At 41.1% G+C, this 16,581-nt stretch overlaps 1 pseudogene; it reads left to right on the top strand.

The window, feature by feature from the left end:
* The first annotated feature begins 3,434 nt into the window (after positions 1–3,434).
* On the top strand, positions 3,435–8,681 carry LOC121153968 (annotated as a pseudogene).
* Positions 8,682–16,581: the final 7,900 nt, after the last annotated feature.

Consider the following 16,581-nt stretch of genomic DNA (forward strand, 5'->3'; position numbering starts at 1 on the left):
CCTCTGGGAAGGAGGATGTGGAGTGATGGGAATGAGAACTAAATAAAGAGGCTGTGGTGAGGGAATGGGTAAGAGAATGCCTGGGAAGATTTTGAAGTTAGTTTTTTTTTTTTAAAGATGTATTATTTTATCTTTTATTGGAAAGGAGGATATACAGAGAGGAAGATCTTCCATCCGATGATTCACTCCCCAAGTGAGCACAACGGGCCGATACTATGCTGGTCTGAAGCCAGGAGCCTCTTCTGGTCTCCTGCGCGGGTGCAGGGTCCCAAAGCTTTGGGCCATCCTCGACTGCTTTCCCGGGCCACAGGCAGGGAGCTAGATGGGAAGCGGGGCCGCTGGGATTAGAACCGGCGCCCATATGGGATCCCGGGCGTGCAAGGTGAGGGCCTTAACCACTGCGCCACCGCGCCAGGCCCTGAAGTTAGTTTTGGCTGTAGGCTTTCTTTGCCTTGACTATTTTTCAAGGAAATAGAGTTGTAAGAGGATTAAAACCGTATATTTACCACTGAGTTTATTTGTACAGTTTTAGATGATATTCCCGATCCAAACAAGGAAATAAAGCAGTGTGATTTCTTTCTACATATAAAAAATTGAGTAAATATAAGTCCTGATTTGATATTTGAGTATTCTGTCCCTGGAACTCAATAGATCCTGGCTAAGAAGTGTGTTGTAGAGGAGTTAATTTTGCTGAATTTCAGAAACTAATTAGAACATTAGAATTGTGCCATTAGAGAAAATTCAAGCAACAGATATTGGTTTAAATAGATCAAGACTTGCTTAAGTTTGGCTATCTGGTGTTAGTTAAGTGTATGTGTGGTTGGTGGCAGTAGACTATCTGATATCAGAAGTGGACTCAAGGTCTGTATTTGGCCCGCCATGAAATAATAACCAATTTCTTAGAGAGAGTGTGCCAGAAGTGGATTTCATATTCAGGGAGAGACAATTAGATAATCATTATTTTGAGGTTCAAATGAGAGAGAAGGAATTATTAAGAAGGATCTGAAGTCTTTGGCAATCATTTTCAGTTAAAAATGGCGATGGCTTCTGAGAAATTGTATAGAATAAGGTCAACACGGCCAGCTGAATGGAGTGAAAAGGGTGACGAAGGAGGTTAATGGCCTTGTTTGGACCCCTGAGCTTCAACTTAATTTGTTCCTTGGACTTCCTGGTTATGTCATGGGACAGTAAGTTCCTTTTTTGCTTAAGCAAGTTGGAAATGTTGTCCTCAGAACAGAAAGGATTAATATAGGTTGTAGGGGATTTTAGTATGCTTATGTTGAAAACTAGTTAAAACATCAGAAAAGTACTGATGGAAACCTGAGGAAGCAATGCATGGTAGATTGTGATTTGTTCAGCAGATATTCACTACTCCCCTCTTTCCTTTTGTTGGGAAATTATATCCTTAATATCCTACTGATGTTGATCTCTACCATGTGAATGACTTTAACCTATTCTGGCAGAGGGAACCATGTGCTGGTTGTCAGTGGAGGTTTTAAGATGCATAAATGTTTGGGATCACAGGATCTATTACTTGTTGAATAAATGCTAATAAATTTGACAACTACCATATGGTACACTCTGTATTTGAGAAATACAAGCAGTTCCCTTCTCTCCTACCCCATAATGGGGGAAGTTGATAAGAGGAGGGGAAGAGGGAGAATAAATTAATGATTTTAGTGTGCCATGAGAAGAGCAGACAGAAAGGGGAAGATGGTATTGTGCTGAGGGGCCTGTTGCTGGGATGCAGAAAGGATGGATGCCATAGGTAGTTGCTTAGTCTGAGGTGCAGAGACAAATTGTTTTTTGATGCTTAACTGCAGCTGGAAAGCTGTTCATCAGATTTTGTCATGTAAAATGATCCCTGAAATTACATAAGTCTGATAGATCCACCCAGCAGCACAGCCCTTTGGAGGACTGCCATCTCATAAGCCTAAAGTGGCATTTAGATTTGTTTAGGGCTATAAAAAATACATAATTTTAATTAAATGTAATTAATTTTGTTACACAACATTTGAAACACTCTGAACATGAAAAGTCAGCTCTACAACTGTCAGAGGCTGCTGGGGGATACTTATGTTCTTGGCCAATGTGGGGAGTGGAGGTGGGAACTGGAAATGTAAGTAAAGGGGAGAGGGCCTGCAACCAGCGTTTCCAACCTTGTTTGCTGTCTTTTCAGGCTAGGTTAACTAGACATGTAATCACGGTGTGATTTTCTTGCACACCTCCTGCCGATTCCAGGACAGAAATGTTTCAAGCTGTCTTGCCTAGTGCCTGCTCAATCAGGAATTGGCCGCTAACCCGTTAGTCTATGAAGGAGACTGGTGCACAGAGCTCTGCCTAAATAGGGATGAATTTGTGAATAACCTTTTCACTATCAGAAATAGAAATGTAAGTGGTAAGCAAAATAGGTTATAAGAAGGTCTTCACTAAAGTGAACATGCTGTGAGGAATGAGCTCAAATTAGAAGCTGGACAAAGGTGAAAGTGAAGAAAAAACACAAAAGAAAGTGATAAGGGATTAAGTCATTCATGGATTTATAAAGTAGTTTCAGAGAGAAGTGAGTAGTGATTGGGGTGACTCCTGTTGTTGAGGTGTTGCCCGTCCCAAGGGACCTGCTTGTTTCTGTCTTGAGGTTAAGCCATCTTGTAGGTGATTCTAAGATTTTTGTGCATGTCAATCTCCTTCATTGCCTGAAGTGTCAGACCCCATTGTCTGAGCTATTCTGAATGAGTCTGGAAGTTTTGTGCCCCAAAGAGGTTAAATAAAACAGAGTATTTGAATGTGTTGCTGCTTAGTCGAACATGCACAAGAATCACAGGGAATCTGTTAAAATCTCTGAGCCTTAGTAGCTGTGTGGCGGGTCCCAGGACTGCACATTTGTGGCAAGCTTCTGAGGGATGCTGCTGGCCGCTTGCTGCATTTCAGTTTTCATGGTCTAATGGAATTCAGAAAGCTATTAAAATCACTGTTCACAGACAGACTCTGTCAGAGTCTCAGCAGGAAACATATGTCACACACAAATTAGAATAATTCTAAGGGAGGTTAATAAAAGTTTTATTACATACAGGAGGGCAGAATGTAAGGAAGCTACAAAGGAATGGTCTATGTTAGGGCTAGCAATGGAAGTGTTACCAACTTACACTCCCTAAAGAGATTAGGGGAGTGGATGGTTCCCAAAGCCTGACCTGAATGGAAAGGATACACATGATGCTTTAGGAATTGCAGGTGAAGTATGAGCCATCCAGAGTCGACACAGGGAAGAGCCAAAAGAACAAATACCTTGTCCCAGAGCTCTGATCGCCAACTAGATTGAGGGTATAGTCTGCATTCTCCCTGGCCTCAGAGGAAGGTGGAGCAGGGTTTAGGTTCATGGACCTCTTTTAGGGAGAGAAGGAGGGACACTCATAGACCTTGTTCCTTCCATACTCACTATGTATCAGGGACTGTTCTCAGGATACCGCAAGGGTGGACAGTAAGTAAACACTCATGTGAAATAGTGTCAAGTAGGGGTAGTGTTATGTGGAAAACTAAGGCTGGATTGAAGGGGGTGGAGGCAAAGGAGTAGGAAATAATTTGATGAATCTGACAGGATGAAGCTTGAAACTGTACTCTAAGCACATTAGCAGCCAGGTGTGAGTGAGGACAAACCATGGTAACTGGTCTCACTCTCAAATTCATGACCACTGTCTTTGCGTGGGCCTTAGTGCTGCTGTCTTAGCATCCTCCTCCCTCATAGTCTCTGAGACAAGTATTCACTGATTTTCCTCTTATCATAAGCTTCCAAAGCGTCCTCATGCTACACTGAAGTGTCCGACACACTTCCTGGCCTAACCACTCCTACCTGCTTCTTTAATCAACCACAGACGTGTTTCCTGTCGGTATAGCTTGTATTTTCCAGAATGCTACACAAAATGGGATAACACAGTGCAAGGGTGCTTCATAAAAGTTCGTGGAGAAACAAAAGTTACTTTGATGCAAAAAAATTTTGAATTAGGCATGATTTCATAATATAGATTTTCCCTAAATGTTTTGAAGACCTTTTGTATGCATTGATTTAAAAATATGCTGCACCAAAACCAGCTTGTGTGTTAGTTTCATTTTTCTGCAACCTTTTGGAAGGACCCTTCTCTATATGTTCTATTCTCTGAGTCCTGTCACTCAGCATAATTATCCTGATATTTATGTTCCCTGCTGAATAGTAATTTATTTATACCAGTAATATTAATTTATACCAGTTTTTTTAGCATTTACCTGTGAACCAACAGTCGTACAAGTTCCAATTTTTGCATACAGAATAAAAGCTGCCAGAATGTTTCCGTAATTTATTCATTTTTATTAGAAATTCAGATTTCCAGAGAGAAGGAGAAACAGAAAGATCTTACTTCCGTTGCTTACTCCCAGGTGGTTACAGTGGCCAGAGCTGAGCTTGTCTGAAGCCAACAGCCAGGAGCTTGTAAGTCTCCCATGTAGGTAGAGAGTCCCTAGGCTTTGGCCCATGCTCTGCTGCTTTCCCAGGCCACAAGCAAGGAGCTAGATGGGAAGCAGAGCAGCCGGAATACGAACTAGTGTCCATATGGGATCCCAGTGTATGTAAGGTGAGCCATTGTGCAGAAAATTTATATAGGTCTTTGTATGGTCATGTTTGCATTTTTTTGAATGAATATCAGGAAATGGAAACAGCTAGTTCATATGGCAGTTTTTTTCTTTTTCTTTCTTTGTTTCTTTTTTTTTTTAAAGCTTCTAATTGCTTTCGAAAAGGAGTTCTACCAAGTTATATTCCCACCAGAAGTTTTCGCTTCTCTACACTTGCATGAGGTCTTGATACGATCAGCCTCATTTTTTATCATAGCTGATTTAAATAGCATGTAGTAATATGTGATTTTTAACGTTTATATCAGTTTTTACTGTGACTTTTGAGTAATTTTCAATCATTATTTTTATTTATTTTGAAAGGCAGGCTACAGAAGGAGAGGAAGACACAGCGAGAGGGAGCATTTTTATCCACTGACTGACTTCCTAAGTGACAGTGTGGTCATTTGTGTGGCCCTGAGGGAGATCTACTCCACTTACCCCCAAGTGGCAGGACCAGCCAGGGAAGGGGGCTGGACTGAAGCCAGGAGTCTGGAACTCCACCGGAGTCTCCTCTATGAGTGGCAGGGCTCTAAGCACTTGAGCTCTCTTCCACTACTTTTTCAGGTGCATAAACATGGAATGGAATCAGAAGTGAAGCAATCAGGACTCAAACTGGTGCTCATACGCGATGTTAAGCATCACACACCATACCAATGCAGTTCAAGTGCCTTTTATATACCATCATTACGTCATCTTTGGTGCAGTGTCTAGTCAACTCTTTTGCCCATTTGTTTGTTTCATTCCCTCTTTTCTTACTGAGAGTCGAGAATTTTGGCAGTCTGGATGCAAGTCTTTTTCCAGATAAATATATGGCAGATAACAGATGTTTTTCTACTGGTCTATAGCATGTGCTTTATTTTTCTTTCCATGGAATGATGCTGGCACACTGGTACAGTTAACACAGAGTTAGCATTAACCACGTCCAGAACACCAGCCAGCTATTGGCTGCTTTTCTCCCACTACTCAACCTAGGCAGTTGCTTTCAGCTGGAGATGTAGCTTGTATTTCCAATCTCATCTCCTAAATTGACTTTTTAAAATAATATTAATATTTTTTTTCTATTTGAAAAAGCAGAGAGAAAGAGACAAGCAAGCAGGCAGATAGCTTCTATTCACTGGTTCCTTCCCCAGATGCCTGAGACAGCTGGAGCTAGGGGTCTGTCATGTTGTGTGGCAAGAACTCAGCTAATCTGAGTCATCAGCCATTACCCCTCAGCATTCACATCGGTAGGAAGCTGCAATCAGGTGGAGCTGGGACTGAAACTGTGAACTGCATCACTGCAGTATGTAATATGGGCATTACCAGTCTTGGCTCTGTTGCACCAAACCCTTGCTCTTCCTAACTGTCATCTCCTTGAGGAGAAAACGCGTGCATTGCAATGATGTTCAATGTATTTATTAGCTGTTTTCTTGAATGTCTGTGTCACAAAGATTTTATTCTGTATTTTCTCTGAAGCTTTTATAGCTTTAGGGTGGGTTTTTTGGTGCAGATTTTTGCACCATTTTGAGTTCATCCCCGTACTTGTATGTGATGCAAATTGTTGTTTGAACTTTATTATTATTATTATTATTATTATTATTATTATTATTATCTTTGGATACAGACATCCAGTTGGTCCACCATCATTAGCAGAAAAAGGGACTCTTTTGTCAACGAATTGCCTTTACAAGGTTTTAAAAACACAGAATCATGAAAATATGTTGCATTATTCAACCAAGGCACCTGTATGTTAGCTGCCATGACTAGATATGTGTTCTGCTTTTGTAAACCTCCTTAGTGCTGCTCACTGCTCGTGTGTTGAGTGGTGTTCTGTCCTCATGCTCCAGGGCTTTCTCCCTCATATTTGTGATTGGGCTTTCAGTGTAGTGAGACTCTTAACAGCATCACTTATCAAGAGGGGTTTCTTCTTCTTCAGTTTAGTCGATGATTTTAATTGGAATGGCAACTCTCTAATTGGAGTGGCAAAAGTCTTTCAGCACGCTTCCTTGGAGAACCTGCCTGTGGTGTTAAATGATGTTTTCTCCAACACAAATGTAAACTTAGCGTTTTCAGTATTATGCCATCAAGTTTTAATGGGGCATGTGGAATGCTAAAATGCCGTCAGTCTGCTTAAACCACTCTAATTGAACTTTTTGTTCCTGTAACTGCACTCTTCTCATGTCACCAGTGATGTCTAGCTTTCTGTATCCAAAATACATTCTTGGGGCTTATCCTAATCAACCTACCCATAAAATTTGCCTTTCTCACCTTCTTGAAGAACTACTTCTTCTCAGTCTCCTCTTCTGATTGCTCCTCATGTTTTTGACTTCTAGAGAGTATACTTTCCTTTAAAAAAAAATAAAGAATAGATTTTCCTACCTATATTCATTCCACAAGTGATCTCGGCCAGTTTCATGGCATAAAGCACCGTCTCTACACTTGATGACACTCTAAAGCATGGCTCTAGGTCATTTTTTCTGCATTCCAGATGCACATGTAACCATATGCCATTTCGTTACCTGGATACCTCAGCTGCATCCCAAGTTGAATGTATTCCAAGATGAACTCTTAATTTTCTTTCAAATGTCTCCTTCCTTTTTCTTTTCCACCACTTTGCATCATCATTGTTTGTCATGCTAAAATCTTGGAGATATTATTACCTTTCAAACATCCAATATTTAATCCAGTATCAAATCCAGTCAGGTCTTGCAGTCTAGCAGAAGTCAACTTTTTATCCATTTTCCCACTGCAGTTTACACTGTGTGTTAAGTCGTCATTCTCTGGACTATTGCAATAACCTCTTAAATGGTCTCCTTGCTTCTCCCCTTCACAAAGCAGTCACCACAATAGTTTCAATCATAAAGTAGATCATGTAGCTCCTTTGTTCAACCTTTAACAATTTTTTACCTCACTTCAAACTCAGTGCCACCCAGGAAGAATTAAAAAAGGCTTAGGGAAATTGGCTTTGAGGTATCATTGTGATAGAATCCAAATGAAGGAGACTCGTTCAAACAGATTTCTCAAGCTTGGAGAGGAAGCTCTTTATGATGCAAAGAATTATATGATAAAGGAGGAGAACAAGCAGTTAAGGTAGATGAAGCAGGTGGGGTTTTGGCTCCCTCCTGTACGTGTTTGGTGCATTTTTTGGAGAAGAAGAAAGGATGCAGAGAAAAGAGAGGTAAAAATGTTGCACAACAACCCTCTGTAGCCATAGAAGACTTGCATAAGCGTGCAACAAGGAAATTGTGACAAATGTGATTCACAGATTGTGATTTGTGACGAACGTAAAGGCCGAGGCAGTAAGAAAAGATCAGTAGACTTTTGTTCCAATTACTAAGGTACTGGAATGCAAGAAGTCATCAGGTAGGACCTGGAATGGTTCAGCAAATTTAGTCTGTGTCCATGGAATGCCAGGGTCCTGGGGAATATATCAGTTCTGAAGAGATATGTAAAAGATACAATGGAAGGAAAATAGTTCAAGAGAAATAAATTCTAGAAGTTTGTGAAGACAAAAGCATGGAGGCTGGCCAAAATATAACATTCCTTGGTGAAGGACACTAAGAACCGGGCATGAAGCCCAGAGATATTATTATCGTCATAGATCAGAAGAACTAACTACATTGCTTCTTCTCAATCAGGAAAAGACCTTTTTATGCACATGAACATTCAACTGGCTGAAGTATTATGTGATTTCCAAAAGTCAGTTTGCACTCTTGACAACCAAACCACAGTCAGCACCTCTCACCCAGGTCAGGTTGCCAAGCATGGAAGTACCGACTGTACGCTAAGTGAAGGCATGCTAATTTATCATGAACCTTTTGAAAAGAGTCTCCTATTGTTGAATTTAAGGTTAATTTCCCTGAGAATGGTTTTGTATTTCCTGATAAACTCTCTTTTCTGGAAGAATTTTTCCATGAGAGGAAGACACTGATTAAATGAATCAAAACTCTGGACTTTTTCCAAATCAGGAAAGGTGGTGCCCTTCTAATGGAGAAGCATAGGATGAGGATGAACATCCTCCCAGGGAACTGCTCAGTGTCAAGCCTTTTAATGGGGCCAATGGCTAAGTCCCTGCTGGTGTTGGATGAGAGGGAAGGCCTTCTACCATAACATGCTCACTACTTGCTATTGTTTTTGCTTCAATGTTGAGCTATAGAAACATTTTAAAGGGTAAATTTAAAGAATAAATGCAAATATAAAAGCCCTGACTGGGCCCTGCGCAATAGCCTAGTGGCTAAACGCTCGTATTGTATGAGCCGGAATAACGTATGAGCACTGATTCATATCCCAGCTGCTTCACTTCCCATCCAGCTCCCTGCTTATGGCCTAGGAAAGTAGTAAGGATGGTCCAAAGTCTTGGGTTCCTGCATCTGCATAGGAGACCCAGAAGAGGTTCCTGGCTCCTGGCTTCAGATTAGCTCAGCTCTGGCCATTGTAACCACTTGGGGAGTGAAATAGTGGATGGAAGTTCTTTCTCTCTGTCTCTCTTTCTCTTTGTGTATCTGCCTTTCCAAAAAAAAAAAAAAAGCTCTGATTTTGTGTTTGATGATATCAGTATGCAGGATGAAACGTGTAAAAAAAAAATAAAAGTTCTCCTAGCATTTGTCATCTATACATTGTAATTGATTTCAGCTATCTGCATGGACAAACCTAGACTGAAATGCTAAGGGTATGTGTTGGCTGCAGTTTCTGATCCTTCATTGTGAAGCTTATGGGATTAAAAGTAGTTAACTGGCAATCAGAAAATTTGTAGTGAAGTGTTGGTCTTTATAGATATTTGTACTAAGTGGGATTCATTGTGATGCCTTTGTGTTTATTCTGTTGCCTTAGCTGTTATTGGAAAATGGTGTAATACATTATTAGCCTGTGATAACAGTGATAGAAACCACATTCTAAGAAGGGGTTTATAGTATGATGCTTCTTGATGGCTTGTAGTTGTAGAATTGCATTCCCTTCTATGCCATATATATAAGGTTGTGTATATACTTTCTGTGTATTGGCAGTACCCTCTGGACCATGAGAAACCCTCTCAGTAGTGATTTCTAGAACTACATAACTTTAAAATTAGGGAGAACTTTATATGCAAAGAATAATTTGCATGTATAGTATAAGAAGAAATCATAATTTAAGTAATTCTTGAAATGTGCAAATGTCTGATCAATATACTATTGCCAAAGAAAAAAGAAAACCAGGAGAATTGGGAAATAGTGAAAAGCAACAGAATCTCAAGATATGATGACAGAGTGTAAAGTGGTACTACTATGGGTTGGATATTTGCATGTTGAGTGTTTCCCCAAAGACCCAAGTGATAAAGACTTGGTCTTCAGGGGGCACCCCAGGGAGGTCGTAAAGCCTATATATAGAAGGTGAGTCCTGGGGAGAGGTCCTCAAGCCATTGGCAGCATGCTCCTGAAAAGCAGTTCTTGCAAGAAGGTGGTTACAAAGTGTAAGTTTGGACCAACCTGTCTTCTGGTTTGCAGATGGTGCTTTCTCTGCACCTGCTATGCTGTTGCGTCCACCACTCTTCCCAGCAGCCAAGCCATGCTGCAACCGATCTTGGTGTTGAATCTCCAAAACTATGAGCCAAGTATTTTTTTTTCGTTTCTTTGGGGTGTGTGTGTGTGTATGTGTGTGTAAGCAAAAAACTATTACTAAACCCTGATTGGGACTCTGAAGCATAAACAGGAAGATGGGGTGGAGGGAGTAAGGAAATCTAAGTAAAGCGTGGATTTAATTTAGTAAAAGTTATCAGTTCCTTAACTGTGACAAAGATAACATACTAATATAAAATGCTACTATGAGAAACTGAGTGTGGGGTTTAAGGGTTCTCTGTGCCAGCTTCACAGCAATTCTGTAGGTATAAAATGCAAACAAACAAGAAGTTTATTTAGAAAGCTGCACGCAGCAGATGTATCACATTCTATTTAATCTTTCTGATTAGGCACTTCAGTGGTTTCTAAATTTCTGCTTTAAACACATTTATAATGAGCAGCCTTAGAATTAAATTTTTCTATACACATTATTATTTCCTATAGAATATGTTTAAGAAAGGGAAATTGTGTGATAAACATGTGTGGGTATTATAAAAATATCAAGAATTTTGACAAAAGATTCCTAATGAAGCACTTCAACTGGAGAATAAATGAACCCCAAATTGCAGTCTGAAATGAAAGATGCTCAGGTTTGGAAGGGACTCTTCAGTTTTTTTGTTTTTGTTTTTGGGCTTTTTTTTTTTCTGGATAACCCCTCACATAAATGCTATGAGGTATTTGAGTCAATTCCATGAGAAAGTCACTTGCCAATGTCATGGCAGCATTCAGGGCAAGTGAACTGGTGCCTGAATCCCTTGTGCAGGTAATACAAAACGTGCTGCTTCGTTATGCTGAATATGACCATCCCAGCAACAGAAAATGAAAAGAAAGTCAGAAACGCACATCTCTAGAGCCCAGGGAACATGAGCAGAGTGCTTTAATTTTTTTCTAACTTACTGTTTTTTTCATTTGAGAGACAGTAAAAGACAGAGGAAAACCTCTATCTGCCAGTTCATTTCATGGCAAGTATGGTGGAAGGCCTGTGAAAACAAGAGGCCGGAAAGTATACAAGGCCCTGACATGAGCGGCAGCAGCCCAACTACTTACCCCGTCATCCTTGTCTCCCAGGATCTGCATCGGGGAAGATGAAACCGAGAACTGAAATGAGCTAAATCCAGGTATTCTGATGGTGGGAAACCAGTGTCCTAACTGGATTCAAGCACCAGGCCAAAATACCTGCTCCCCTCTGAAACTTTGTTAGGCAGTCAAAGAATGTTGTGGATCCTTGGCTTGGCTAAATTCTTGCCTTGCAGGCACCGGGATCTCAGTGGGTGCCGGTTTGTGTCCCAGCTGCCCAGCTTCCCATCCAGCTCCCTGCTTGTGGCCTGGGAAAGCAGTGGAGGACGATCCAAAGCCTTGGGACCCTGCACCTGCGTGGGAGACCTGGAAGAGCTCCTATATCTTGGGTATGGATCTGCTCTGCTGCTGTCATTGCAGCCAGTTGGGGAGTAAACCAGTGAGTGGAAGATCTTTCTCCAAGTCTCGCCTCTCTGTAAACCTGCCTTCCTAATAAAAATAAGTAAATCTTTTTTTTTTTTAAAGAAGTATACATTATTGAATCTTACCCTAGACCTGTTGAACCATAAGCTGTGGCATTAGGTCTCATAGTATGTTGATTATTTATTATTTTTTGGGGAAGTCTGTGCATTTAGAAATTTGTTTTGGGAGCTTATGAAATGTAGCTTGTGTATCATATAATTTACTTGTCTAAACTACAAGGTTTAGCATTTTTTAGTACATTCACAGATATGTATACATATCAAAACCATAACTTATCATCTCAAAGGGAATACCTGTACCCTTTGGCCATCATCTCCTATCCCCTCCACACCCCCCTGTGCTGGCCAGTTGCTATTTCTGACATATCAGTAAAAATACAATGTTGGGGCCTTTAGCTTCTGGCTGCTGTTATGCGCATTCCTGGGAAATATGAGTTTTTAAAAACCCTTTAGGTTGTTTCAAGTACATTCCGCAGTTTGACAGTGTATTATAAATGAGCAAGGACAACAGCTAGAATTCAGAAATTTTTTTAATAAGCAGAAATGACTTTTTAAATTTTTATTCAGTTAGTTCAAAGTTATATACATTTTACAGCTTCTGGTTCTCTTCCAAGTGCTCATGATATCCAGGATTGATCCAGGAACTCCATGTGGGTCTCCTGTGGGGGAGCGGGTTCTGTATTCTAGAGGCATCGTCTGCTGCCTTCCAGCAGGCCCATGAACAGGGATCTGGATTGAAAGCACAGGAGCCAGGACTGAGACTAGGCAAAATGATCACTTAGTGCCACAATGGCTTCCCCAGGGATTACTGTTTAGATGATAGGTAAAGGTAGAAAAAGCAGAACTGAGGGAGGGGATCTGATGGAACATGGTTCATGGACTAGTGTTGCTGTCAATTTAGAGAGACAGGGCTAGGTTGGGATGGCTGAAGGAGAAGGTAGCCCTGGTCAAAATGTTACTTGTAATTGACCAGTAGGATACAACTTCCCCAATTTATTAGCATTTCTTATTGGTATTATTATGGCATTGGTTTTTTTTTTTTAAGATTTATTTTTATTGGATATACAGAGAGGAGGAGAGATAGAGAGGAAGATCTTCTGACCAATGGTTCACTCCCAAAGCAACTGTAACAGCTGGAGCTGAGCCAGTCCAAAGCCAGGAGCCTCTTCTAGGTCTCCCACGCAGGTGCAGGGTCCCAAATCAGTCATCCTCGACTGATTTCCCAGGTCACAGGCTGGGAGCTGGATGGGAAGTGGAGCTGCCTTGATTAGAGCCAACCCCCATACGGGATCCCGGCGGTGTGTTCAAGGCAAGGATCTTAAGCACTACACTATCGCGCCAGGCCCCATGGCATTGGGTTTTAAAGGGTATCTATATTCTTATGTAATGATGCTTTTCTTGAGAGGAAGTGACTCCTTGATCCTCATGTTTCTATAGTTATTGACACTTTTTCTAGTCTTTTTTTTTTTTCTGCACTGTCCTTACTATCACGTTTGCAGTGTTCTCAAGAACCCATAGTTTCTTTATATAGCAGATAAGTCCACTGAGGCACAGTGAGCGCTACTGTTTCATTGCACTAAAACGTACATTGAATGTTCCACTGAAGCCTATATTATAAGACTTACTGTGAGGGATTAAGAGATGGGATAATGCTGGAGTCTTTAGGAAATGATTTGGTCATGAGCATTCTGCCTGCTTATAGATTAATGGATAGCTGGGTTATCTCTAGAGTAGATCTGGGCTAAAAGTCAGGTTGGCCCTTGTCTCTGTGTCTCTTACCACGTGATGCCCTACACCACTTAGGGACCTTGCAGACATCTGTCTTAGCAAGAAGATCCCCTCCAGATGTGATCACTCAGCCTTAGATCTCCAGATCTGTAAGATGATTGAGCTTCTGTTCTTTGTCAGTTACCTGCTCTAGGTATTCAATTATAGAAGAAGAGTAATGTCCAGTTGTGTAACGTTCACAAAAATAATTTGGTCTGGCTTTGCTGAGGCAACCATAGGTAGGTCTTAAAATTCAAAAAATGTATAACAGGTTAATTAAAAAAAAAGATTTATGTTATTTTATTGGAAAGTTAGATATACAAAGAGGAGGAGAGATGGAAAAGAAGATCTTCTATCTGATGATTCATTCCCCAAGCAGCTACAGTGGCATGAGCCAAGCCAAGTCAAACCCAGGAACCTAGAGCCTCATCCTGGTCTCCCACACAGGTGCAGGGTCCCAAGGCTTTGGGCTGTCCTGAGCTGCTTACCCAGGCCACAAGCAGGGAGCTAGAAGGGATGGGTTGCAGGAATGCTGTGATGTGAACTGCTGCTTATATGGGATCCTGGCATGTTCAAGTTGAGAACTTTAGCTGGTAGGCTGCCGTGCTGGGACCTTACAGGCAAATTTTCAAGTCAATAATTTTGTGTGGCCCATAGATGATGCTATAAATATCTAAACAGCCCTTGGCAGAAAAAAAGAATCGCCACCCCTGAGTTACAGCAACAAAAACAACAAAAAAAATGGACTAAAACAGGAAGCTGTATGAGTAGCCTGAAGCCATCGATTAGGATGTAATAAAATTGGGAAATTTTGGATCAAAAGTAGTTCATCTACTCCAGACTTCACCAAAACAGTGCCTCTCTATCTTAATTTCATGTTAAATTTACCAGAGGAATTTTAAAAAACACTGACACCGAAGTGTGATATTCAGACACTTGATTTTAATTGTTATGAGGTGGGGAACAGGTTTTTTTTAAGAAGATTTCTGGGTGATACTGCTCCCCCAATTAACATTCTCCTAAATTTAAAAAAAAATGTACTTTTTCTTGGAATAATCTCTGACTTTCAAAAACGTATGCGAAATCTCACCAAGCAATTCTGTATCGCCTTCTCTCAGCTTTCCCAGATGTTAATATCTTACAACCACAATGCAAAGCTAGGCTATTACACTGATTCGATACTCTTCATTTATTCAAATGACAACAATTGCAATTGATGGATAATTATTAATAGTTCATTACTTTGTTCCCTCTCCTAGTGTACCTGAATCTTTCCTGGGTGATTTTAATATGTATCCCACATAAGAATTTGCTGGAATACTCACTAAAGTCCCTGGAGTTGAAACTCTACATGTAGGCTTATTGGCGATATGGTGCATTTTCCCCTTATTCTCTGACATGTACATTCTCTGACATGTGAGAACTGTGTCTGAAATACCTAGTGCATTTCTAAGCTATTCTTATGTTTCTGATGGACTATATCATTTGATGGTTTCAGACTATTTTTATGGAATGTCAGATATATCTGTTGAGAAGAGGCAGGAGACCTAGTTATATTCATAGCAAGGTTACTGGCGCCCAGATGAAAATGGAAAATGGTGCATTGGGAATGGTTGGGTTAAAGAGCTCTCAAATGGTTCAGTGGACTGAGTCTTTGCTGCAAACAGTGGCATTGCCTGAATGTGAGAGTCTTGAATGCAATTTAGATTTTAATTAGTGATGTGCCAGGCCTTAATATAGAATTGTTTATATTAAAAAGCTAAAGATACTAAACTAAAACTCTTGCATTTCCTACAGATGGTTTATTAAATTAAAACGTGTTTCCTTAACCTCTAGTGTTGACCCTGCAGTTGCAAAGATGAGTCATGGATGCGTGAACCTGTCAGTTATCCTGAGTGACCGGCTGGATACGCCAGCTGGGCACCTTCAGCTGACAACGCATAAAGCAGAGCTTTAGGAGGGGTTTTATTTTGATTTATTCCTAGTGCAACTACCTTTATCCAATTAGTTTTCATCCTCATCTATTTATTATCTCCTGCTCTGGGAAAAAAACAACCCTGAGTGCCCGTGCTGTGTGCAAATTAGCATGGCCCTGAAGGCCCCAATGCTGAGCAGGAACTGTTCTCAAGTGAGTCAGCAATCTGAAATCTCACCAGTCCTGGACTGCCCTGGGCCACTGGTACTCACTGTCAGCAAGTCCTTCGCCTGGTAGGCACCAGCCTGAACGTACTTAACCCCAAGAGCATTCCATGTATGTTTATAGCAGAGAGCGCATGCAGAGAGGCATTGAAGGCTGTCTCTAACTTCACAGAGAACGCAACTGGCTCCTGTGTTCTTAGGCTGCAGCCAGCACCTGTGGGTGCCAACACAGAAGACTCTCTTGGGTCCTGGGGGCCCTTGGGATGTGCTGCAGCCTCTGCAAGAATGCCCCTCCTCAAGACCAGTCCTCTTGTCCTCATGCATGGCTGCCCTTTCCTCTTGCATGATTTTCTAGGTTTCCTCCGACTTGAGTTAAAAGTTTCTATCTGCATTTGCTCCATATTCTGTGCTTATCCAGGAAACTTAAAAATGCTCATGGAAAAATATGAAGCTAAGGATTTATTTGCTTTGGTGCAAAAAAAAATTTTGAACTCTGTAGTTTTACATAATGTCTGTCTCCTGTAAACTGCTTATTGACCCCATGTATGTGCTGGAGTCCTAGTAATATTTTACTTGTCTAGGTTGTCCTTATTCTAGCACTAGCCCAGTGCCTGTCACACAGAAAATAACTAAGAAATGCTTATGCATGGATGAATGATGGATGAGAGCCACTCAATCAGCCTATGTGCCCATTTGCTTCTGTTATCTCCTTATGTCACGGCGATAGTTCTGAGGGGATAGGCAAGGACTTCAGACCTCCATTTCTGACTTCTTTAAATTTTCTCAGTTAAAGAAAAGTGTGAGGGCAGAGCAGCTCAATCCACTTCCCTGGGGTAGTGGAAGTGCATCCTGGTTGAGTCATGTAGATGGGGAGGAATTGAAGGGAGAGGACTGGTTTTCAGGTTGCCTCTTCAGGAACAAACATTCCTGTAGGCACAATGGCACTGCAGCCCCCACATCTGCCTCCTGCA

Source organism: Ochotona curzoniae, unplaced genomic scaffold (genome assembly GCF_017591425.1).
Source record: "Ochotona curzoniae isolate NIBS_2020 unplaced genomic scaffold, NIBS_Ocur_1.0 contig_2723, whole genome shotgun sequence".
Lineage (NCBI taxonomy): Eukaryota > Metazoa > Chordata > Mammalia > Lagomorpha > Ochotonidae > Ochotona > Ochotona curzoniae.